The sequence below is a fragment of the Bidens hawaiensis genome, unplaced genomic scaffold (genome assembly GCF_021521415.1).
Source record: "Bidens hawaiensis isolate Kalapana, Puna unplaced genomic scaffold, B.hawaiensis_p1.1 tig00012097_1, whole genome shotgun sequence".
In the NCBI taxonomy this organism is placed as follows: domain Eukaryota; kingdom Viridiplantae; phylum Streptophyta; class Magnoliopsida; order Asterales; family Asteraceae; genus Bidens; species Bidens hawaiensis.
The window spans coordinates 339,115-365,752 of NW_027491973.1; the positions used below are offsets into that span (position 1 = coordinate 339,115).

The 26,638-nt window shown below is 42.7% G+C and overlaps 1 protein-coding gene across 1 annotated transcript in view; it reads right to left on the minus strand.

The window, feature by feature from the left end:
- Window positions 1–26,638, minus strand: part of LOC143539982 (aquaporin PIP2-1-like) — a 179,774-nt gene that overhangs the window by 12,814 nt on the left and 140,322 nt on the right. The window lies entirely within an intron of this gene.

Below are 26,638 nucleotides of genomic sequence, written 5' to 3' on the forward strand. Positions count from 1 at the left end.
TAGTTTATAGGTTTGTTCTACCTAGCTCATTTGCATAATTAAATTTGTGAACTTAAAATGATTTTGGATTAATTTTGTTTACATGGTAGATAAGTTTAGCTATGGGTTGTTTCGGTTAATCTGGTTGGTTTGCGTATTGACGTGTTTACTTTGATAAACGTTTAGCGATTTTTGAGTTTAAATTTGGAGTTGTTGGATATTTATGTCAGGACAGGGTATGATGGATGAAAATAACTACGATGATATGAGATGGTGGATACGTGTATAGCTAAATGGACGGTCCACGTGTTGGTCTTGATTATATTTATGATCGTGAAGTGTTTTTTTTTATGTTGAAACATAAAGTTGTTGGATGCGTTATGAGAAGATATTAAATGGTTGTAACGTTCTTTAATTTAAGAGCGATTAGATAAACAACAATTAGCAAATTTTGCATGTGGGGTGTTTTACCGTTCGTTGAGCAATAGGATTGTACAAGTACTGAGGCATGTTGCGTGTTTTGATTTTATTTTACAAAGCTTTGAGGACGCTAATTTGTTTTGTTGTTTAACGCACCACAACACAATCCGATTTAATACTAGTTGTTTATAACGTATACGTATAAATATATTTTAGACTAGAAATATAAATTATATTTTCAAGTCAAACTGGTACCCGTGAATACACCCCTTTGGGCTTTTTTTTAGGAAGGGGGGGGGGGGAGGGGAGCTCGGTTGGTCAACAAAAGTCAAAACCGTTTTATGATTGGTTTTTGTTCGGGTTAAAACCGGTTTCTTGACCAACTTACTATCGGTTTCGGTTTGGGTTTTGACCGGTTTTAGCTGGTTTCGGTTTGGTTAACTGGTTTGGAACTTGTTTTGGTGGAGAAAATTGCAAACCGGTTCGGAACCTACGGTTTCAATCGGTTCCAAACCGGTTTCTACATAATCGGTTTCAAACCGGTTCGGTTTTGGTTCAATTTTCGGATCGGTTTGGTTAACCGGTTTATTTGCCCACTTTTAGGCGAGAGGTAAGCTAGTAACAGAGAGAATGTTCGAACCTATTTTTTATTTATTTTTTAAGCAAATAACAGCCGCACACACCTTTTTTATTTTTGCTTCTTAATTTAATTTATTTGTTCAGTTTTAAAAAATTAGTGAAAGATACTTGTCTGCGTGATATTTCTGTTTTTACTTTTTAGTTAAACCAACTATAAATTGCAACTCAAACGGTATAAAATTGTAGTTATACGTAGTTGTACTTGTACCGGTCTATTACTTCGATTTAATTGGTCGTTCAACTATTTAGATAGTCCCTTTAAACAAACATGTCGAACGTTTTAAATAGTATCGCTATAAAAAGCAAAACAGAATAATACTATTTAAGCTTAAGAAATATGGTTGAATTTTCATAACGCATATTGGAAATCACAATTGGTTTTAGTAGAACAAAGAATATAATGTTTTTTTATTAGTATTCCAAGTCATAATAGTGCTATAAATAGTTATAGCATTATTGATGTTGTATACCGCCGTTTTTCACGACATTAAGACGTTTTATAAAATTGGAGTATTTTTTTGAAAATAATTTTATTTTTGTCGTATAACGTTTGATTTGTCATGTTTTATATCGTTAAATAATATTTTGACATGCTTATATTATTTTGAACAAAAAGGTCACACGTCAATAAATTACACATTTTTAAAATAGGTTTGAATCCTCATGACTTGGAAGCAACGGTTTTCTAATTAGCGTCTCCATACCAACGAAAAAGTATACCCTTTGAACGACATTAACATGATATAAAATAAAGGGTAAATTCTCAAAATAGGCTAAATGAATAGAGGATTCTTTTAATTCAAATTTCTAAAACTTTCCAATAATGATCCATTGGAAACTCACGGAGCCATGACATTTGGATTCGTGCCGTGAGTTTTCATTAGCCACTAATATTATGTCACGTGTTACATGTCTGACCCCACTCGTGATATTTCAAGTCAAACCCATCTAACCGTGAGTTTTGATACCAAACCTTTTTCCTTGAAAATCATCTCCTCCTTGATGTTTCACCGTACTTTTATCAATCCATTAGATTTGGAAAAAGTTTGAATCCACCTCATTCCATCATTGATTCACCACCACCACTTGCCGGAAACCGGAGAAGACGATGGAGTTGATGCAGATCTTAAGCGAATTACGGTGGGTTGCCTGAAAATCGGTAGGATAGGAGACAAGGGGTGAAGACGAGTGGATCTGAACAAAGACGATTTACGCAAGTGAAACGAGTGAATCTGAACAAAGACAATGACGGTGGCTGGCCAGAAATAGAGGCTAGCACGAACAACGGTGGCCGGATATGGTGATGTTGGATGGTGAAGGCGACGATGGGCGGATATGGTGATGTTGGATGGTGAATACGACGGTAGCCGGAGATGGTGATGCGACGGTGGTCAGAGATGGTGTAGCTGGGTGGCCGGTGATGGTGATGTCGGATGTTAAAGGACGAAAATGGTGACAAAGATTAATCAGGATTATTTCAAATAAATGAGGTGGTGGTGGTGAATCAATGGTGAAATGAGGTGGATTCAAACTTTTTCCTAATCTCATGATGAGATAAAAGCATAGTGAAACATCACGGAGGAGATGGTTTTCAAGAAAAAGGTTTTGGTATCAAAATTCACGGGTCAGACAGATTTGGCTTGAAATCGCACGGGTGGGTCAGACATGTAACACGTGGCATGATGTTAATGGCTAACGAAAACTCACTGCACGAACCCCAAATGTCACGACTCCATGAGTTTTCAATGGATCATTATTAAAAAGTTTTAGAAATTTAGATTAAAATAGAAATCTCTCTCCTCATTTTACATATTTTATGAATTTGCCCAAAAAATAAATGATAGTTGTACTTGTAAAACATATTTCTCATTCATTCTTGTACTTATTATAAGAGAAATCAAGATCAAACAAAAATAAAAAGAAAATGTGTTTTTACCTTTCATTTTTTATTTTATTATCGTGAGGTTTACATTGGTGTTGCTCTAGTGATTAGTTTCCAACGGGATATGATTCATGTCTAGTAATTTGTTTGTGAGAGAGGTAATCACTACCTTTGGATTAATGAAATATTTGGACAAGCCGATCGCTATCTTCGAACCACTAAAATATGATGTATCAATGATTTCTTTCAGTTAAGGGAAACGCTAATGAAATAACTTCAGATTGGATAATTGAAGAGAGAACGTAGAGTGGGTTAATTAACATACACTAAAATTCTACAAATCAATTTTATCATATTTATCTTTTAAACTTTTTAGGATCTTAAGTTCTAAAAAGAGCTTATCAAACGGATCAGCATCTTTCTAGTTTCTACAATGTATACAGTTTATGTTTTGATAACTTATACGTTAACATTAAAAGCCTTGAATTTGAAAAGAAAAAAAAAGTTTACATTGATACATAGATCGGCACATGAAAATAAACATGCACGACGCATGCTTGGAACTGTATGTTATATAAAAAAAAAGTAAAAAAACAAAAAATAGTGGTCCACATGGCATAACATGATTAATTAAAAAAATATAATATAATTTACAAAAAATGGACGTTATGAATTTTATTTTATATAAAATTATAAATAACCACTTTAAGTTTAAACTCACTTGTTTGATTATTGTCAAAACTTCTTGAAGTGAACATCAAAAATGAGAGGTATAACGAGCATCACGGTCAGAGATAATAGTCAATGGTAAACCGTGTCGGCACACGATTTCTCGAACATAGATTTGAGCAAGCTGCTCGACAGAATACTTCTCGCGGATCGGAATGAAATGAGCAGATTTGGTCAAACGATCGATGATCACCCAAATGCTATCGTTGCCCTTTTGGTTGTTGGGTAATTTAGTGATAAAGTCCATAGCAATGTCTTCCCATTTCCAAACGGGAATCGGTGGTTGCTCGAGTAGACCAAAAGGTCTTTGATGTTTGACTTTAACTTTTGAGCAAGTAAGACATTTAGATACGAATAACGCTACGTCCTTTTTCATACCCGGCCACCAAAAGGTAGCACGAAGATCGAAATACATCTTATCCGCACCGGGATGAACGGAATACCGCGAATTGTGAGCTTCGTCGAGTATACAAGTACGAAGGTCATCGCGATTTGGAACCCACAAACGATTGAGAAAGTACAAAAGACCATCGGGTTTGGTTTCGAGTTGAAGTTCGGCTCCACATGACATTTCGTCATACATGTTACCTTCTTCAACGGAGGTACGTTGAGCTTGGAAGATTCGAATTTGAAGATCGGTTTGAATGACAACGCTTAGAAGCAGAACGGATTTAACATTAACCTTTCGACTTAGGGCGTCGGCGACAACATTTGCTTTACCGGGATGGTAACGAATTTCGCAATCGTAATCACTAAGTAATTCGGCCCATCGTCGTTGTCTCATATTGAAATCTTTTTGGTCAAAAATGTGTTGACGGCTTTTATGATTGGTAAAAAACCACACATTTCGTACCATAAAGGTAATGTCTCCAGATTTTGAGAGCGAAAACAACGGCACCAAGTTCGAGATCATGAGTCGTGTAGTTCTTCTCGTTGACCTTAAGTTGCCTTGATGCGTAAGCGATAACTTGACCTCGTTGCATGAGGACACAACCAAGACCTTGATGAGAGGCATCGCAAAATATCACGAAATCGTCGTTTCCATCGGGAAGGGTTAAAATGGGAGCATTGCAAAGCATGTCCTTGAGAGTACAAAAGGCTTTTTCTTGCTTCGAACCCCAATCAAATTGTTTTCCTTTGTGAGTGAGGGAGGTAAGAGGCAAAGAGATCTTGGAAAAGTTTCGAATGAAACGTTGATAATATCCGGCTAAACCGAGGAAGGATCGAATTTCCGTGGGAGTCGTTGGAGTTTTCCAATCCTTAACGGCCTCAATTTTAGCGGGATCAACATGAATACCTTTGTTGTTTACGATATGTCCCAAAAATTGAACTTGCTCCAGCCAAAATTCGCATTTGGAGAAATTGGCATAAAGTCGTTCGTTTCTAAGAAGTTCGAGAATGGAACGCAAATGATGCTCATGTTCGGATTTGGATTTGGAAAAGATGAGAATGTCATCAATAAAGACAATAACGAATTTATCGAGGAATGGTTTGCAAACGCGGTTCATGAGGTCCATAAACACCGCAGGTGCATTTGTTAACCCGAAGGGCATAACCAAAAATTGGAAATGTCCATATTGAGTACGGAAAGCGGTTTTTGGAATGTCTTCTTCACGAACACGCAATTGATGATAACCTGATCGAAGATCGATTTTGGAGAAGCAAGTTGCGCCTTGAAGTTGGTCGAATAGGTCGTCGATTCGTGGCAAGGGATAACGATTTTTAATGGTGAGTTTGTTAAGTTCCCTATAATCGATGCACATACGAAACGAACCATCCTTCTTTTTCACGAAGAGAACAGGAGCGCCCCAAGGAGAAGAGCTAGGACGAATGAAACCTTTATTGGAAAGTTTTTCGAGTTGGTTCGATAATTCTTGCATTTCTGACGGGGTTAAACGGTAAGGAGCCTTGGCCACAGGCATCGCGCCGGGCACAAGATCGATTCGAAATTCAATCGGACGAACGGGTGGAAGACCGGTGACATCGTCGGGAAAGACATCGAGGAAATCATGAACAATAGAAATATCTTGGATTTTCCTTTCCTTTTTGTCTTTTGTCGCCAAGAGAGCCAAGAGCGAAGCATACTTTTGGCGTAAGTATTTTTGCGATTGAGAGCACGACATGAGATTAAGCCTTCTCGAAGTAGCTTTTCCGAATACCTTAAGGATTTTACCGTTAACAAGCGGAATGCGAATGAATTTATCGAAGCAAACAACTTCGGCACAGTGCAAAGATAACCAATCCATGCCTACTATGACATCGAAACTTCCCATTTGCATCGGGATGAGATCGATGGAGAATTTATGGTTAGCAAGAACGAGAGTACAATCGCAGACGACGGAATTTATGGTGATGGAGTTCCCATTGGCGACTTCAACAGAAAACGACCGGGAAAGCTTAGTTCGAGACACGGCAATTTTTGACTTAAATTTCAAAGAAATGAAACTTCTATCGGCACCCGTATCAAATAAAATGGAAGCCAAATGTTGGTTCACTAAAAACATACCGTTCACAACATCGTTTGCCACTTGAGCTTGATTAACATTCATCATGAAAGCTCGTCCTTGATTGCCTTGGTTGACTTGAGGTGCTTGCGGTGGTGGAGGAGGTGGTGCTTGTATGGCTTGGATGGGTTGGATGAGTGGTGCATTGTGTTGGGAAAGTTGAGGTTGGTAGGTGTGAACTTGGTAAGCTTGAGTTTGGTAGTAAGGTGCGGTCATGGTTTGGTTAGTAAGGATGAGGCGAGGACAATTGTTGCGGAAATGGTTAGGGTCACCGCAATTGTAGCAAGCTCGGGGTTGTTGAGGTTGATTTGGTGGGTAAGGTGCATACCAGTGTTGAGTATTTTGGGGAAAAGTTCTTGGTTGGTTTGGTTGGGTTCGTTGTGCGGATCGGCATGTGGTGTTGAGATGACCAAGTCGGTTACAAATAGTACAATGGCGACAAGGCATGTTTGGTGGGTGATGGAGTTGGCAAATGTTGCATAGTAGAGCGGTACCGGTATAGGGTTTTCGGGTTTGGGGTGGAATTTGGGTTTGTTGTTGAGGTTGGGGTTGGGTAACGGCATAGTTTCGGTAGTTGGTTTTGGGTTTCTTCTTCTTGTTGTTATTGTTGTGACGGAAAGAGTTGGAGTAGTTAATGGCTTGTGGTGCGGGTTCAACCTTGGCTTGTGGTGCGGGCTCGGGTTTGGCTTTTTCGTTTGGTTTCTTGAGGGTTAGGGTACCCGCTTTCACATGATTCTCCAATAGCGCACCGGCTAGAGTAATGGCATCCTCAAGATTCACGGGTTTGCTACTCATGACTGAGTCCCGGATTTGCATAGGTAAACCCCCAATGTATTTGTCAAGCTCACGCTCAGCCGGGGTAACCAAATGAGGGACGAGAATGCTCAACTCGTGGAAACGGAGCGAGTAAGCGGCGTTATCACCACTGTCTTGCTTGAGGTTCCAAAATTCCTCCTCAAGCTTTTGAAGTTCGTGTTTGGGACAAAAGTTCTTCATCATGAGTGCCTTGAGGTCGGACCATGGAAGAGCCATAGCCGTTTCTGACCCTTGGAGACGCATGACACTACCCCACCATGTTAGAGCGGTTTTTTCTAAACATGCTTGAAGCGAAAGTTGTCTTTTTCGCTTCGGGGCACTCGCTATATCTAAACACATTCTCCATAGACTCGAACCATTGCAACAAGGTAGTCGCACAGTTTGTACCCCCAGAATTCGGTTGGGTTGGCACTAGTAAAATGCTTATATGGGTAGGATACGGGTTTGGGTTCAACGGGTGCAACAACAGGTGGAGGAGGTTGGGTAGCTTAGATTTGAGTTACAAGTTCGGGAATCACAGCGGCCATTTGCTTGATGATAAAAGCAGCCATACGTCGGTTGGTGCTCTTGCGCGGTCTTAGTGGAGGCATGCTAAAAGATTATAAAGAAATGGAATAAGTTTTAGGTAAAAAAGAAATGGATATGAGAGGGTAAAATGCAAGAATGCAAATCCCTTTGGAATAAAGATACTAAAACGGGTTTTTTTTTATCGAGTGTTCGGGTTGTCGGTTCGGGTCTTGATAATTGGTCAAACCCAAAGTCAACTTTCCAAAATATTTGAATGTTATGAGATAACTCAATAAAATTTAATAAGACTTAACCAAGTATGTAGTTCCATTGTTTTAGAACTAACAACGCACGTTAAGCGAGTGTTCGGTTTTGTCGGTCCAAACTTTGTTATGAGATCAAGTTGGATCCAACATTTCCAAGTACTTTTTGTAACTATTTTTAAAGAAATATACAAGTCTTGATGGCTAAAAAAAACACACTTGTGTGTCTTAAGCGAGCAAGAATCGGTTTGGTTCGGTTTCCATCTTACAACAAGTTCATAGATGGTTTCCACATGTCCAAACACTAAATAACTTGTATAATAATGTACAAATAAAAAAATACCAAAAGTTAACAATAAAGTCTTTAAACAAAAGTTCGGTTTTCGGTTCGGATCGTGTTTCGGTTTAAGACCGAGGTAAGATTCTACAAACCCATAACCATAGAATTTGTAAAAATGATTTTAGAAACTTAGATCTAACACTAAGTATGTTTAATTAAACAAAACTAGTAACAAAGTTCGGTTTACGGTTTAGAGCTATTTACGGTTTAAACCGAAGCATAGACTCTTAAAAACCCATAACCATGGAACTTGTAAACATGACCAACAAACTAAAATAAGCAAGATTAATATGTATGAACAAGTTATATAGATGTATATATATCAAGGACACGAAGTCCTCCATGAAGCCTTGCCTTATGGGGTTCGAAACCTCACCGACCGGAATCAGAGAAGTAACTACCAAAGGTAAACAAGGGGTGTATATTATATATATGTTGCACAACCATAAACAAGTATTAATAAGGCTGCATAAACTAATTAAGATGAAACACCAAAATCTTTCAAGAACACTTAAGAAGATAACCGTGAATCTTTGATGTTTGAGAGAGTTTTTTTTTTTGGAGTTGTAGCAAGGGAAATGAAGAAGAAAGGTGGTGTATATATAGGGTAATGTTGGTGGTCAAATATGGGTGTGAGACACAAGAGTTTTCATGCAAAATGGATCAAGACAAAAACACAAAACAAAAAATAAATAAATAATAAATAAATAAATAAAAAATAAAAATAGGATGTTTTCAAGACCCAACAAGTGTGAAACAATGTTGTAACATAAATCCATCATTTTGATTATAACATAAGTTTCGGTTTACAAATCGGGTCGGTTTACAATACAAAAACGAATACAAAGAAGACCCGAAATTAACGAATATCACATACGAGCTCTAAATCTAGTGTAATAATATAATAAAAGCACTAGAAAGTATAAAGTGTTGTGGTGTAAACTTTTTCAAAAAATTTAAATATCTTTAATAAATTACATGTTTAACCAAAAGGGTGTTTCCCTACCAAGTGGATGGCAACATCCTTTTTCTCCTATTTTCAGTCAAATTTGGTGTGTTTATCCCCCCATGAAACTTAAATAAATTACAAAAATATATGAGCAGCCCTCCCTCCTTTTCTATCGTTCTACTTGTTTTTATGTTGCATAATTGTCAATGTTTCTTAAAGTGACATATTATTATTATTATTACCATATAAAGCTTAAAATTCCAAATTAAAACGGTACATTGAAATGAGCTTCCGAAGTCCCTAACATTTTGATAACAATACCAAATAAAGGAATGGAGCTCCTGAACTTTAAACAAAAGTTCGGTTTTCGGTTCGGATCGTGTTTCGGTTTAAGACCGAGGTAAGATTCTACAAACCCATAACCATAGAATTTGTAAAAATGATTTTAGAAACTTAGATCTGACACTAAGTATGTTTAAACAAACAAAACTAGTAACAAAGTTCGGTTTACGGTTTAGAGCTATTTACGGTTAAACCGAAACATAGACTCTTAAAAACCCATAACCATGAAACTTGTAAACATGACCAACAAACTAAAATAAGCAAGATTAATATGTATGAACAAGTTATATAGATGTATATATATCAAGGACACGAAGTCCTCCATGAAGCCTTGCCTTATGGGGTTCGAAACCTCACCGACCGGAATCAGAGAAGTAACTACCAAAGGTAAACAAGGGGTGTATATTATATATATGTTGCACAACCATAAACAAGTATTAATAAGGCTACATAAACTAATTAAGATGAAACACCAAAATCTTTCAAGAACACTTAAGAAGATAACCTTGAATCTTTGATGTTTGAGAGAGTTTTTTTTTTTTTTTTGAGTTGTAGCAAGGGAAAATGAAGAAGAAAGGTGGTGTATATATAGGGTAATGTTGGTGGTCAAATATAGGTGTGAGACACAAGAGTTTTCATGCAAAATGGATCAAGACAAAAACACAAAACAAAAAATAAATAAATAAATAAAAAATAAAAATAGGATGTTTTCAAGACCCAACAAGTGTGAAACAATGTTGTAACATAAATCCATCATTTTAATTATAACATGAGTTTCGGTTTACAAATCGGGTCGGTTTACAATACAAAAACGAATACAAACAAGACCCGAAATTAACGAATGTCACATACGAGCTCTAAATCTAGTGTGATAATATAATAAAAGCACTAAAAAGTATAAAGTGCTGTGGTGTAAACTTTTTCAAAAAATTTAAATATCTTTAATAAATTACATGTTTAACCAAAAGGGTGTTTCCCTACCAAGTGGATGACAACATCCTTTTTCTCCTATTTTCAGTCAAATTTGGTGTGTTTATCCCCCCATGAAACTTAAATAAATTACAAAAATATATGAGCAGCCCTCCCTTCTTTTCTATCGTTCTACTTGTTTTTATGTTGCATAATTGTCAATGTTTCTTAAAGTGACATATTATTATTATTATTATTATTATTATTATATAAAGCTTAAAATTCCAAATTAAAACGGTACATTGAAATGAGCTTCCGAAGTCCCTAACATTTTGATATCAATACCAAATAAAGGAATGGAGCTCCTGAAGTCCTAATCTCCCACTTTCAGCTCTTCATTTTTTTTCTTTGCTGATCGTTATGGACTTTCCACCAATTCATCCTCTCCATTCCGCGTACCCGGACAATCGACCATGTTTTAGGAATAATGGCCTTAAGCTACTCTTTCTAGTACAATAATGGTCTTCAGCTGCTCTTTCTAGTACCTTTCTTATATTCTTTTCATGAAGATGTTAAACGTGTCTTTTAAACAATTTTTGTTTGTTATATTCTTTCTAAAACATGTTAAGTCAACACGGCCCACTATTTAAAATTACTTGCGTGACATACTTGTTCCCCTTTGTTTCTCTTTCTTAATATGAGTGGAAAGGGAAAAAAATGTGAAGGACATGGATCACGATTTTATTAAACAATATCAATAAAATAAATAAATAATCTCTTTATATAAATTTGAGAAATTATAGTACATATACTGTATACAAATTTAAACGAGAATAACAACAAATATAACATATATATGTCTTGATTCATACCGAAGTCCTTAACTTGTGCTCGAACATCAAATTCTTTAAACCGCACCGCAACAACGCTCACGTCGTCTAGCTCATGTTCACCGAGACCCGAGCATCACCTCCGAGTCATGTCTTCTTGTACACCCCTTCGCTTGGTGAACCCGTCTTGATCACCCGAAAACGTCTACACCTAGCTGCAAAACTGAACAAACTGTGGTTCCCGGTTGTGACTGAGGATTTCTGTTAAACAGAGATCCCTTAAAACAGATTTCGGGCCACCTCCGCGAGCCCGTCTGTTTCCCAGGGTACAACAGCCGAAGCAGTATGTACTGCCGGGATTACCCTAGCACCCGAACCATATTTGTAACGCGAGTTCGGGATCGAATGAGGGTTGGAATTGAGAGAACGTGTAGTGGCAGGAAGCCGTTTGGTTCTATGTGCGTGGTAAACGAGCGGGAGCCGTGTGCATGCGAGTTGTGACTGATGTGGTTTGTCGGTGTGTTATAAATCTGCACAACAACCCTTCTATTTATAGTAGGTAGAGTGTGATGTGTCGTTGGGCACGTGTCACTCTTTGGACTAAGGTGAGCTCAGGCGCTGACACGTGGCGTGCTGACTCACCTCACTTTCCGACACATGGCATCTGACTCGCGACACTTGGCAACCAGTGGCATACTCTTGTCAAGATCACGACACATGGCAGGCGAGTCATCGATACTGACGACACTTGTCACGACATTTCTATAGTGACGACACATATCATTATGACTCGTCATACGAACTGACACGTGTCCCTAAGCCCGGTCCAACCACCAAAAATACTGAGGTTGCTCTCAAGCGTTCTACCAATATGAGACAAACCCATTTCCCTTTTTACCAATGTTCAAGTTCTCAACTACACACTCTAGAGTATCGATATCACATTCATCTCTACTCTTTTGGACTCATTAATAATTAACTTATTCCTAACACATACTTATAATAATAATTATTATTAGTCCAAAATTTCCAACAAAATGCACTTGTCAAAGTTTACTTTCATTTATAATTGGTTTTGTAAATTTTTTTTTAAGTTGTTGTTGCTATATACCAAAAAATCATAATTTTTATAAATTTGTTTTGTAAAATTCAGCCTGTTATCATTTTAAAATATTCATACCAGAATTTCTTAAATTTTCTTTAACTTGAAAAATGTCTTGATATATGTTCTCTTTATAAATGACATTTTCTTAAATAGTTGATACATTGTTGATTATAATGGTGCATCCCATGTCTTTATATAACTGAAGAGGTATGTACCCGCCTCAACACCAATCAAGGCGGGTCAACCCACAAGATAAAGACATTATCAAGGCACAAAGCCAAAACCTAGGCGCATGGCGCATACAAAACATGCTCAGGCATCATATGCTCGCGCATCACATATGCGCGCGGCGCATCAACGCGCGGCGCATATCACATGCTCTTGCACATCACATATGCTCGCGCGTCGCATATGCGCGCGGCGCACAATCGCGCGGCGCATATCACACGCTCGTGCATATCACACCTGCGCATGAAATATCTGCGCGTGAGAATAAAAAGAAGACTTCGCGCATCCTCAGGATGGGCGCATATCACACGTGCACATAATCAACCTCGTCCTTATTCAAGTCAGGATTAGGGCGACCTTGATTGTGCACGTCAGACAATCTTCTAGAAGGCATCTTTTTAAGGAGTAAGAATATGCTGATATTGACAGCTGCCAAATGAAAGGTCGACAACTCAGCATGACACATGTGCTACCACATAATTACAACCAACGAGAAAGCGCCAGGTGTCCCAGAGGACACATGGCGCAGTGCGGTTGGAGGAGGCCAACGAGGCTGAGCCCAACCAGTGGAAACCCTAGCACTATAAATACAGCATCAACTCCACTTTGATGGGACATTCATTCACACTCAATCATTGACAGTTACAAGCAGTGATATCACATTCAATCACATTGAATTATATTCACTCACAGTCAGTTACAGAGAAAACACACAGTCACACAAATCAAGAGTATTCAGCGATCAGCAATACTCTTGAGATTCACTTACATACAACATTATTATCTTCTCAAAAAGATACTGATTCTCACGCCGGAGGGTTACCCCAAAGAGGACCCCTCTGTCCCTTTCTGAGGGGTAAGTAACGGCGCTGTTCATTTTGTAGGTGGAAGAACTCGGATCCAGAAGAACCATCGGTGAAATAGTTTAATCACATTCGAGGAAAGTAGATCTGCTACCAGTGAGTAGATCCACGTTTCTTCATTGGCGCCATCCACTGTTACAAACGGCAATCAGATCTCATCCAGATCTAAAAAATTCAATCACCATGGTTTCTGGAGTTCGTAACGTTGATCAAGCTCTGGAGGATATTGAACGTGAGGGTGTTAACGACGGACAGCAGGTTCTGAGGGTTCCGCGTGATTCTACGCGTACCACCAGCAACCGTCCCTTCGTCACAACCCCTCACGGCCAGACTGAAACTCCTCCAGACGATCACACGTTACAAAATATGGCCGGCGCGAAGTTGAAAGGACCAATGGGTCCAGAAGATGAAGCAGACGATCCAAATGAATGGCTCATAAATGAGCAGCGGCGTCTGATGGATAAATACACTGAAATGATCAAACAGAAGAAGCTAGCCGACCAAACACAAAGGCAAGCGATGGAGAAGCAGCCCACAAAAAGGCCGCGCGCGCCGGAAGAAGGGCATTCTGTTCACACTGCACACACAGAGTTCAGTGATGAAGAGGTGCATAGCATGAGAAAGACAAGGGATACTCATGCAGGAGGCTCGCAGCTCCGCGCGCCTGTGAACATGGCGCCAGGAGCCAGAGCAGATCCGGATCTGCACATGCCATACAGCCCACCGGTCAGAGGGCAAGTGGACGTAACCACCCCCTACAGACCAGCCATCCTGGTAAAACACTCAAAGTTTACTGCGCGCATCGCGCAGGCTCCCATCCAGCACAAGACCAAGATGCCAAGTGGTCTGGGGAAATATGATGGCACGACAGATCCAGATGACTTTTTGCAAGGTTTCTATAACACGGGAAACCTAGAGAGCTGGACGATGCCAACATGGTGTCATATGTTTGCCCGCTGCCTCACGGGCGCAGCGCGAGTATGGTTCGAGAGCTTGCCGACAGGGCAAATTGATGGGTTCGAGGAACTGTTAGAAAAGTTCCAGGCCCACTTCGTACAGCAGCGCAGGCACACGCGCGATCCTGATGACATCATGCACTGCATCCGCAGGAATGATGAAACGATTGAAGATTACATCACTCGTTTCAATCAGGAGTCCCTGGCAATCGGGGGCATAACTGAGCAGCTCCTGCGCGTGGCCTTTATACAAGGCGCGCGCAGTGATCAGTTACGACGAGCTCTCGTAAGCAAGGATGGTATGCCCACCACGTGGGCCAAGTTAATGGAGGCATCGCGAGTTTTCGCGAGAAATGAGAAACAGATTGCCCAAGATAGGGCAAGAGAAAGAGCGCATCAGGCTGAATCACCGCGCAGCAAAGAGAAGAGGGCAAAACAGAACTCTGTATGGTCCAGGTTGCAGCCAACAAGTTTTTCTTCCGCGGAAAAACAAGCGCAACCAAGCTCACCCCAGCCCCAAAAGGATGCTCGTAAACACGGGGAGAGTGACAAGAGGGAGGGCGGCAGAGATCCTAGCAGACCTCTGCCAAGAATATGGACTCCCCTCACTAAAACACCTTCACAGGTGTTAAGTACTGAGAATGTCCAATTCAAGCCTCCCAAGCAACTACACTACAAGGGGCCGCAAAACAGTGGTAAATATTGTGAATTTCACAGGTCCCCGGGCCACAACACCGACGCATGCCATCATTTAAAGGATGCGATCGAGAAGGATGTAAAGTCTGGCAGGCTGGCTCACTTGGTAAAAAACCAAAGAATAGAAGATGAGCAACCGGAGGGAGCCTCTGCCAGCAAGAAGTACAAAAGAATCTGTGTGGCTGAGGGGGGACGACAAGGGCAGACGTCAAGAAAGAGAAGCGCGCAAATTCACGGAGATTGGCGCGAGCAGCAAGTCATCTTCCCAAGAATCAGGGGAGGCCCTTCAATAAGCAGTCCTCTCGTTATTACCACACACATTGCTCATTACGAAGTGTCAAAGGTCCTGGTGGACACTGGAAGCGAATCTGACATTATGTATGAGCAGTGTTTCAGAAAGTTAGACCCGGCAGACCAAGCTCGGCTCGAAATTGTGAACGCACCAATCTGTGGTGTCTCAAATGAAATCATACATCCCCTAGGCCAGATTCAGTTTGAATTAACTATGGGGGATGATGAGCACAAGCGAGCCGAAGTGGTCAACTTCTTGGTCTTGCCCACCACGTCATGCCACAATATGATCCTGGGTAGGGGAACGATTGCCCAATTTAATGCTGTACCATCGCCAGCGCACGGCGCATTGGGGATCCCTACACCAACAGGCGTAGCATTTGTTTACCGCGATCATTTGTGCGCAGTGACAACCACGCCGCGGGAAGGGAGAATGAAACTTCCAACGGCGGACAATGCGCCAGAGAAGTGGATTTTAAACCCAAAATTCCCCGACCAAACGGTCACAATTGGCGCTACCATTTCAGACGACACGAGATTGAGAGTGAAAAGGTTGCTCACAAAATACATGTCGGTCTTCGCGTGGCAACACTCCGATATGACTGGGGTCCCGCGAGACTTGGCGCAACACTCTCTTAACACGTTCAAGTCGGTGGAGCCAATTGCTCAGAAGAAGAGAATCATGGGGGATGAAAAGGCGAAGGCCATGAATGAGCAAGTTGAGGACTTGTTGCGCGCAAACATTATCCGCCCGATCCGATACCAGACGTGGGTAGCCAATCCTGTGATGGTAAAGAAAAGCAACGGGTCATGGAGGATGTGTATTGACTTCAAGGACCTCAACAAAGCATGTCCGAAAGACTGTTACCCACTACCAAACATCGACGCAAAGGTGGACTCCGTGGCGCCATTCAAGCTCAAATGTTTCTTGGATGCCTACAAAGGCTATCACCAGATTCAAATGGCACCACAGGATGAAGACAAGACGGCCTTCAGAACCGACAAGGGTGTTTTTTGTTACACAAAAATGCCCTTTGGTTTAAAGAACGCGGGCGCCACCTATCAGAGACTTATGGATTCTGTTTTCAATGAACAAATCGGAAGGAATCTAGAAGTCTACGTTGATGATTTAGTGATCAAGAGCAGGGAGGAGAGACAAATGCTCAACGACATCGAGGAAACTCTTCAGCGCCTAACGGAAGTTAACATGAAGCTCAACCCGAGCAAATGTACTTTCGGCGCGGAAGAGGGGAAATTTCTTGGTGTAATGGTCACTAAGGATGGTTTCAAGGTGAATCCTGAGAAGGTGGAAGCCATCCTTGACATGCCTTCACCAGCCACCATGAAAGAGGTTCAGAAGCTGAATGGTAGATTGGTGTCAATCAACAGGTTCCTAGCTAACCACGCCAGCAAATCTACTCCATTCGTTAACACCTTGAGGAACTGTTTGAAGAAGAGCCAATTCAAGTGGACGCCTGAGGCTGAGCAAGCTTTCAATGAGATAAAAGAATGTCTCATAAAGCTGCCCGCGCTCACAGCTCCACTTCCTGGCGAAACCCTTACATTGTACTTGTCAGCTGGAGATCGCGCCATTGGCGCAGTATTATTGGTGGATCGCAAGGGGATCCAAACGCCAATATACTATGTGAGTCGAGTGCTCACAGACCCTGAGACGCGCTATTCCATCATGGAAAAGTTAGTTTTGTCGCTAACACACGCGTCGCGCAAACTCCATAGATACTTCAATGGTCATCCTATTGAAGTACTGACTGGTTACAACATCCAGCAAGTCTTGCGACGTCCCGCGCTCTCCGGAAGGCTGACAAAGTGGGCGCTGGAATTAGGTGAACACACGATCACTTATAAGCCCCGTCCAGCAATAAAGGGTCAAGTTTTGGCGGATTTCATCACGGAAATCCCAGAGGGAAAGATTGAAGAAGCTCAGCGCGAGGTAGACCCTCCGCGAGCAAATGATGAAGAAGATGTTTGGAGGCTATTCACTGATGGAGCCTCCAACAGCGAAGGGTCTGGCGCAGGTCTCAAACTGGTAGACCCTGATAATCATGAATATACTTATGCTATCAGGTTGGACTTCAAGAGTACCAACAATGAGGCTGAGTATGAAGCCCTGCTGGCTGGTCTGCGCATCGCGCGCAAGTTTGGGGTTAAAAGACTAGAGGCGCATGTTGATTCTTACTTGGTAGCTGCTCAGGTCAACGGCCTATATGACGCCAAGGAGAACACAATGCCTCTGTATCTAGAGCAGGCAAAAAAGCTCGTTGAGCAGTTTGACTTCTTCAGAATCATACACATCTCGCGAAGCGAAAACAAGTCCGCAGACGCGTTGAGTAAAATGGCATCAACTAATTTTGATCACTTTGGCAAAGATGTCAGGGTGGAAATAATGAGCAGCCCGTCAGTGCAAACGCAATCGGTCCTGGTAATTCATACAACTCCTTCATCCTGGATAACTCCAATAATGGAATTCCTGAAAGAGGGGAAGTTACCGGATGATCGCGCACAGGCGAGAAAGATAAGACACAAGGCGCAGAACTATGAACTACTTGATGGTACAGTGTATCGGCGCTCTTATCTTGGACCGCTCATGAAATGCCTGGATGCGGAAGAAGCAAGCTATGTGATTAGGGAGATTCATGAAGGAATCTGTGGAATTCACGCTGGTCCGCGCATGGTGGTTGCCAAGGCGATGAGCTCAGGCTACTATTGGCCAGGCATGTACTTGGATGCGCTAAAAGAAATCCAAAAATGCAAGGCATGTCAGAGCTACGCGCCAAACACCATGCGTCCAAAAAACAACTTGATTCCAGTCACCTCAGCATGGCCTTTCCACAAATGGGCCATTGATATTGTGGGGCCCCTGCCGCAAGCGCAAGGGCGTGTGAAATTTTTGGTAGTGGCGATAGACTATTTCACAAAATGGGTTGAAGCCAAGCCACTAGCAAAAATCACAGCTGAGGCGATGAAGCAATTTATCTGGAGCCACATCATTTGCCGTTTTGGCCTTCCTATGGAAATTGTGAGCGACAATGGCAAACAATTCACTGACAGGAAGATGTCAAGCTGGCTCAAAGAATTGCACATCAACCAAATCTTTACGTCCGTTTACCATCCTCAAGGGAATGGCCAAGTGGAGCGCGCGAATCAAAGTTTACTAAATGGGCTGAAGAAAAGATTGGAGGGAGAATCCCATTCTTGGGTCGAAGAGTTACCTAATGTCTTGTGGGCGCACAGGACATTAAGCAAGACTAGCAATGGCGAATCCCCGTTCAGCCTAACTTATGGGACAGAGGCTATGATCCCAGCGGAAATTGGATGCCCATCCCATAGGGTACTCATGATGAGCAAAACTGATAACGACCACGAAAGAAGGTTGGACCTTAACTTGCTTGAAGGGCGCAGAGAAGCGGCTATCATTAATGAAGCCAGATACAAGAAAAAGCTGGAAAAATATTATAATCAGCGCGTTAAAGAGTGCCACTTCAAGAAAAATGATTTTGTCCTTCGAAACAATGAAGCTAGTCGCGCAATACCCCCAGGAAAAATGTCCCCCAATTGGGAGGGACCTTATCAAATTTCAGAAGACCTGGGGAAAGGCGCGTATGCTTTAAAAGATTTGAACGGAAAAAAGATACCGCGCGCGTGGAACGCGGCACAGCTTAGAAAATGCTTCATGTAAAAAGTTCAAATTTGTAATCAAGGCTTTTAAGCCATCATTAATGATGATTCGCGCTATCTTTCAATATTTGTCGCGCTATCTTTCAATATTGGTTCTATTACCTTTGCATACATGTTTCACACTTCCTTTATTAAATTGGAACAATATGACAACATTATATTGACTTCGAAACAAAATAAAGCGAAGTAAAACATACATGCGCGAGCCTTAGCTCAAACGCGTTAACGAGTCTTAACTCTAAAACGTCAGGGCCTTAGCCCAAAATTACGAGCCTTAGCTCAAACACGTTAATGAGTCTTAACTCTAAAACGTCAGGGCCTTAGCCCAAAATTACGAGCCTTAGCTCAAACACGTTAATGAGTCTTAACTCTAAAATCGTCAGGGCCTTAGCCCAAAACAAAGAGCCTTAGCTCAAAACACTCACATACATCCATCTTACACCCCGCGCAGCCTGATCATAAAAATCCTTAAACAAAGCTAAGGCAAACTACATGCCATATCATGTTAAGGTCTCAGGTCGAGGCCGCGCGCGGAACCATAGTGGATATCTGAGTAACACAAGCTGACATGTAATGGCTAAACTCATACTTCCATACCGCGTGACACCAACGCGCGAAAAGGAATTAACGAAAAATTAGCGCGCATGTCAGCATGAGCAAGATACTGTGAGAGCCACAAACAAAATAGAACAGAGGTTAAGTGAATAATTTCCTTACAACCTTGTTCTTATTTTAACGTTCAAGCATATCTTATATCTATACAACCAAACATGAAGAGATGAATGGAAATGCGCAACATACGAAAAGGAGAGAACAAGTTTCATTTCATTGGATCGAAATTTACAAGTATCATGAGTTACAAACTACAAGTATAAAAGATAAATATACAAAATTTGATGATGGGCTTCTCAAGTCTCCACGTCGACGTCAGCCGCTTCATCATCCTCATCATCTCGCGCAGCATCTGGCGCGGTCTGCTCTTCATCTCCGAACTGACCATAGTCAAGTTCTTCCTCCTCGTTGGAGTCTTCGATCACAACGGTGTCACGAGCAGATTCTTTCGCCGCGCCAGAGCCGCTGGCAGGGGCAACATCCCCCGCGCCACCATCATCGCCACCAGCCCTCTCGCAATCATCAAGCAACTTCTTTAGTGCGCCGAGGTCGGGCTGGTCAGCAAGCGCAGCTATCTGTAAATCATTAGAAAAGTAATGAGTACAAACACTTAGAAAAGTTAGTAAAGTAAAACTCATTAAGATCAAGGTACCTGCATAAGGATGGGGATGGGAGTATTCATATACTTTTCCCCCACCGCGGCCATGTCCGCGCAGGCCGCATCGAACTTGTAAGGGTACTCGGATGGGTTCTTCCTCAACATGCCATACTCATACCCATCCGTAAACCCTTCAGCTCGGCCCACCAAACGCGCGGCGGCATTGCAGTCCATCACAAGGGCTTGAAACTCGGCGGAATATTTCATCGCCAAAGCGCAGCGAGCCATGCCCTGTGACACCAGCCATTGGCGATCCTGCGCGAGGCCAGCAACAGACGTCTCGAGGGCAGGAACCTGAGAGTTTAATAACTCAACAGTTTCCTTAACCTTTTTTAGTTCCTCCTTGTCAGACGCTGCTGCCGCCAAAATTTTTTCTTTCTCCGCCTGCGCAGCACCAAGTGCTTCCTGGCTGGACGCCGCCGTGGCCAAGGCCTCATCTCTATCGGCCTGCGCGGCCGCCAAATCCCTTTTCAGGCGCGCGACCTCGCTCTCCAACGATGATTTCTCAGTAATACTCTTGATGATAGCTTGGTCACGCGCCTCGGCCTGCTGTTCCAAGACACGCACTCTGCGCGCGTACTTGGCAACTTCGGTCTCCGCCAACTGCTGCTTCTCCCGCGCAGCCTGGAGCTCATGCCCGCGCTTGATGTATGCGGTGTTGGCACTTGCTCGGTTTTCACTGAGCTCCGCCTGGAGTTTCTCAGCTCGCGCGCGAGCATCAGACAGGTTCCAGGCGGCCACCTTAGCCTCTCGCTGGGCTTCCACAAGAGCGTCGCGTACTTTAATATAATCACGACGCAGCTCTTGGGAAGCAGCGAAAAAAGCCGACCCAGCGAAAACATGTTCGTTCAGCAAGTCCGCGCGAGTGCGCTCCTCTTGATACCTCCTTTCAGTAGGAGGCACGGCATGAGCCCAGAAGTCCTCGCATACGCCCAAGGATTGAAAGGAACTTTCTTCATTAATATTCCATCTCGGGCGGTAAACGTGGTCACCTTCCTGCAAAAATGTAAGAAAAATCCTAAGTCATAAAACATACTTATAGGGAGATACGCGCAGCGGACCAACAAATCAATACATACCTGCGGGGATGAAGCAGGAATGTCTGCGCCAGCCCCACCAGAGGTCTGCGCTGCAAACACTTGCGGCATCGCAGGGCTGGCGCGATCTCCTAAGGAGTCTTCACCTTGAACCCCCTCGTCCTCCTCGTCTTCTTCAACAGGCCTCTTCTGCTGCGACCTGGAAGGCTCCAAACCAGCCTCGCGGGGAGGGCTACGTGCAGGAGGAGGCGAAGGAGGTCTAGACGCCGCCAGTTCGGCGCGCAACACCGTCTCCTGCTCCTTGGTAATCCCAATAAGGGGAGACTCAGCACTAGCAGGAGCAGGACCAGAACCAGCGGCGCCGGCAGCTGCGCCAGGAGTATCATCAGCAACTGTTGTACCAGCTACAACTCCTATGAACAAATAAACAAGGAATGGTTTATGACTAACTCCAAAAGGGAAAATTCAGAAGACAAATGTGCAACACTTACCTTGGCGCAACTCTGTTCGCGCGTCGAACATCGCCATAAAGTTCATTCTACCCTTTTCAGAGGGTAGAACAGGGGACTTCGATGGAGTCCCCGGCGCAGCCGTAGCACCTTGTGGCGCCTGCGGCTGATCTGTTACCGACGCCGGCTCTGCAAACATTCAAATAACCAACGGTTTAATAATAACTCAATCAGATGAAGATAGGCAAAGTATACCTGTTGCAGGCGCGGCGCGGCTTATCTCTTCAGCAGCGCGAACGGAGGAGGCGACGGCACCATACCTCAAGTGGACAGGAGGTCTGCCCACTCTCACAGGCAGAGAACTTAAAGAAACCTTTGTGGTTTCCTTAGGTCTCTTCGTTTGAGCATGGGGATGAGCGACAGGGGTGTCCTCTTTCTTCTGTTTCTTACTGGCCCCTGCGCCAGATTTCCCCTTAGCTTTGCGCTTTAGTAGAGGCGCCTCCTCTTCCTCCTCCTCCTCCTCTTCCGCGAGCTCTAGCTCGTAGTTTTCAAGCGCATCTACAAAAACAAGCGACAGAAGTGTCAATAAGCTTGGGTCTTCTAAAGGAATGAGCAAGAGTGCGAAGGCTTACCAGGCGCGTCACCGTCAAAGTCAAAATCCAGATCCACTGGGATGAACATGTCATCGAAGCGATCCGGGAAACCAACCTCCCCAATGCCAAGTTCGACGGAGCCGCCCTCCACATGTTCATCATAAGCGGCAAGGATGTAATCCTTGGTGACTGCGCAAAGACGAGTTAAATGATATCAGCAAAAGAAGGATGTTAGCGAAAAAAAAAAAAAAAAAAAAAAAAAAAAAAAAAAAAAAAAAAAAAAAAAAAAAAAACTTACACAACCCGTCGACTTGGATAACGGGCTCAAGCGCGCTGTCGGCCCAGAGCCTGCTCATGCCGACCCCAACCAGCGCCTCCTCGCAAATCTTCTTCGCGGGGGATGGTTCGGCGGTCAGTTTCTTAACCCATGCGCCAGTTGGGTTCTTGAGGACATCTTCATCCGCAGGCGCAGAAGTGATAGAGCGCATGGTCATACGGATGGGGATCACACCGGCCTTAATGTAAAAAAACCTCTCTGACCAGTCATGAAGGCTCTTGAATGAAACAGTGGAGCACTTCACCTTCTGACTGCGAGGAATAAAAGATATCCAATTGTCTTGGATCTTGGCCTTATAAAAATATTGAAAGCGCCGAGGAGTGGGTTCCTCGCGCTGGGATTTGCACATGAACTCAAAGTGAGTCACGCGCACGAGTCCAAACGGATGGACTTGGGATATGTGAATCCCATAGAACTTCAACAGTGCACCCACAAACCTTGTCATCGGGAGACGAAGGTTGCAGTGGCTGAAAAAGTGGCTATATAGGGATATATAGCCGGCAGGCGGGTTCGCCGCCGTTTGCCCGGACCTAGGCAACATGCAGCCAAACAGGGTGGGAAACCCCTGAGAGGTGATGAGGTTGTCGAGATCCGCCTGCTTCAATTTGCAGGGGATTTCATTCCACCTTTTGGTCGCCTTGGTCCTCCCTACTTCCTCCGATGTGGTTTCAACAACCTTCTTCCCCTTTCCTTTTTGCTTCAATGTCGACATCACCACAGACTTCACACGGCGTCTTCGAGAGGCAACGGAGGTGATTGAAGGGCTAGACGAGTATGAACTATCAGACATACAACTGTAATAGCCGATAATCGAGGATTCGAATCGATGTAAACACTCAAATCAGAATGTGAAAGCAGGAATTCGAATTTGAATAACAATAAAGATGAGGATAAAAATTACCTAAGGGCCTGCTTTTATAGGACCAGGAGAGAGAAAAGTGGCAGCTGATCGGATTCCACGCGCCCCCACTCGCAGGGGCAACCCAACGAAGGCGCGACACGTGTCCCTAACAGCTGTGTGAGGTGACAAACCGACCTGCCACGGAACAGACACGCGCCCCCACTCGCAGGTACTAACCAATGCGAGCGCGACACGTGTTCAAGACAGCTGTGAGAGGACGTGAAAGGCAACTGTAGCACCTCGAGCACACGAAACGTCTGACACGTTTACGGCGCACGTCACCACCAACCAACCACGTGTTTGGACCTTTGGTTTTCAACAAAGTGGATAGAACTTCGCGCGATGATGGAAACAACCAGGAAAACGACAAAACCCCCTATAATAGGACAATTCAGTGAGTCTAATATCTATCTTACCACGCTCGCGCGAGATAAGACACACATTAGACTGGGGGGGCTTGAAGAGGTATGTACCCGCCTCAACACCAATCAAGGCGGGTCAACCCACAAGATAAAGACATTATCAAGGCACAAAGCCAAAACCTAGGCGCATGGCGCATACAAAACATGCTCAGGCATCATATGCTCGCGCATCACATATGCGCGCGGCGCATCAACGCGCGGCGCATATCACATGCTCTTGCACATCACATATGCTCGCGCGTCGCATATGCGCGCGGCGCACAATCGCGCGGCGCATATCACACGCTCGTGCATATCACACCTGCGCATGAAATATCTGCGCGTGAGAATAAAAAGAAGACTTCGCGCATCCTCAGGATGGGCGCATATCACACGTGCACATAATCAACCTCGTCCTTATTCAAGTCAGGATTAGGGCGACCTTGATTGTGCACGTCAGACAATCTTCTAGAAGGCATCTTTTTAAGGAGTAAGAATATGCTGATATTGACAGCTGCCAAATGAAAGGTCGACAACTCAGCATGACACATGTGCTACCACATAATTACAACCAACGAGAAAGCGCCAGGTGTCCCAGAGGACACATGGCGCAGTGCGGTTGGAGGAGGCCAACGAGGCTGAGCCCAACCAGTGGAAACCCTAGCACTATAAATACAGCATCAACTCCACTTTGATGGGACATTCATTCACACTCAATCATTGACAGTTACAAGCAGTGATATCACATTCAATCACATTGAATTATATTCACTCACAGTCAGTTACAGAGAAAACACACAGTCACACAAATCAAGAGTATTCAGCGATCAGCAATACTCTTGAGATTCACTTACATACAACATTATTATCTTCTCAAAAAGATACTGATTCTCACGCCGGAGGGTTACCCCAAAGAGGACCCCTCTGTCCCTTTCTGAGGGGTAAGTAACGGCGCTGTTCATTTTGTAGGTGGAAGAACTCGGATCCAGAAGAACCATCGGTGAAATAGTTTAATCACATTCGAGGAAAGTAGATCTGCTACCAGTGAGTAGATCCACGTTTCTTCAATAACAATGAGTTTAACGCCGCACAATAGGGCTTCCAAACTTTTGGTTTTATTTTTATTTACGAGCCTTGAGGCACTGCTGATTGCAATGATGTGTCCAACGTTTTAGATATGACTTCTAATTATCGTTACTTTTGATTAGGCAAACATTCTTTCAAGTTGATGTGTATAAGTCATTAGAATAGTGAGCCTAGTGTACGTAAGTAGTTGTAAAAACTGTGGACAAGAAATTTACCTTCAAATTCACATGTGTAGTGTGATAAAACTTTAGACTTGGTCATTTGATTTAGTTTAACATTCAAATATTAGCATTTGTTTATTTGTGAAGGTTGATGGTTTATGTGTGGCACTTTCAGCTTGCATTACTTCGGCTCGGAAGCATGAGGTGCCCTTGCACGGGCACACCCATTCTTGACCCGGATTGACCATGCATGTGTTGCTTGAGTGCGACAATCAGTGTCGGCTAGGCCATAGGGCGAGGTGGGCGACCGGCCAGAACCCTTAATTTCGTGGGCACAAATTTTTTTTATATTTATATGTCTTTATGAAAACAAAATATGTATATTTAATGTTTTACCTAATTATATAATAACTAGCTTGGTCTAGTGGCGAATGGGTATAACTCCCAACCTAGAGGTCATACGTTTTAGTCTCACTTGAGATATTTTGTGACATTTGAGCCAAAACAAGGTACAACTCAGTACGTATTTACCGATTAAGCAAATAAACGTCTTTTGCGTAACAAACGAACGATTAATCGAACGGGTCGGGTTATGACCCAGATATCTCGGCGGACCATCTATAAGTGATATACGTTTAATACAAGCTAAAATATTAGTAATATGGCCTTAGTTTGATAGCAAACAAGTTAAACGAAAACATGCTCGTTTAACTACCCGCTATAGATTTAAACACGAAAGATAGTTACAAACCAAGCATTGTATCATCCGATAAGCCGAAAAAGACTTACCAAACACTTATTTGAAATGTTTTAGGCGATCCGTGAAAATATTTTTGATTTTTACAAACATATAGTATGTTTTTATAATTTTACACAAAACTAGCCGAAAAACACTCGTTTTCGCGCTGTTTAACGCACCCGATAAGTTTTCGCGCCAAAAACCGAACTCGAACTAAATTTGGACTAGACTTTTCATATTTGGGCTTGAGAAATCAGAAACTTGGGCCAAAATGGGCCCATGGGCTTCCGGCCGCAGCCGCCACCCCACCCCCTTTTTTTCCATTCACATATAAACTAGATTTGAGATATTTTTACACATATTTTCAAACACAACTTCTGGAACTCTTCTTCTACAGCCAAAACCAGCAAGAAACTAGGTAAAAACCTTATGATTAATCGATTTTTGATTCGTTTAAACTCGTTTAACAACATATAAACATGTCTTGATTGTTAAAAATCATAGTTAACCATGTAAAACTCTCAAAAATCATTCAAAAACATACTTTGATGTTAAACCTAGTTTCAAATCAGAAACATGATCTTTTTTGGCCATAAACACGGATTAAAGGGTTGAAACGGCGTTTTTACGGTTCAAAAGTTCGTTTTTGTGCACTAGCCGAAACCCTAAGTTAAATGGCTGTTCTATTGATAAAACCTGCTTGGTTTGTGATATAGAAAT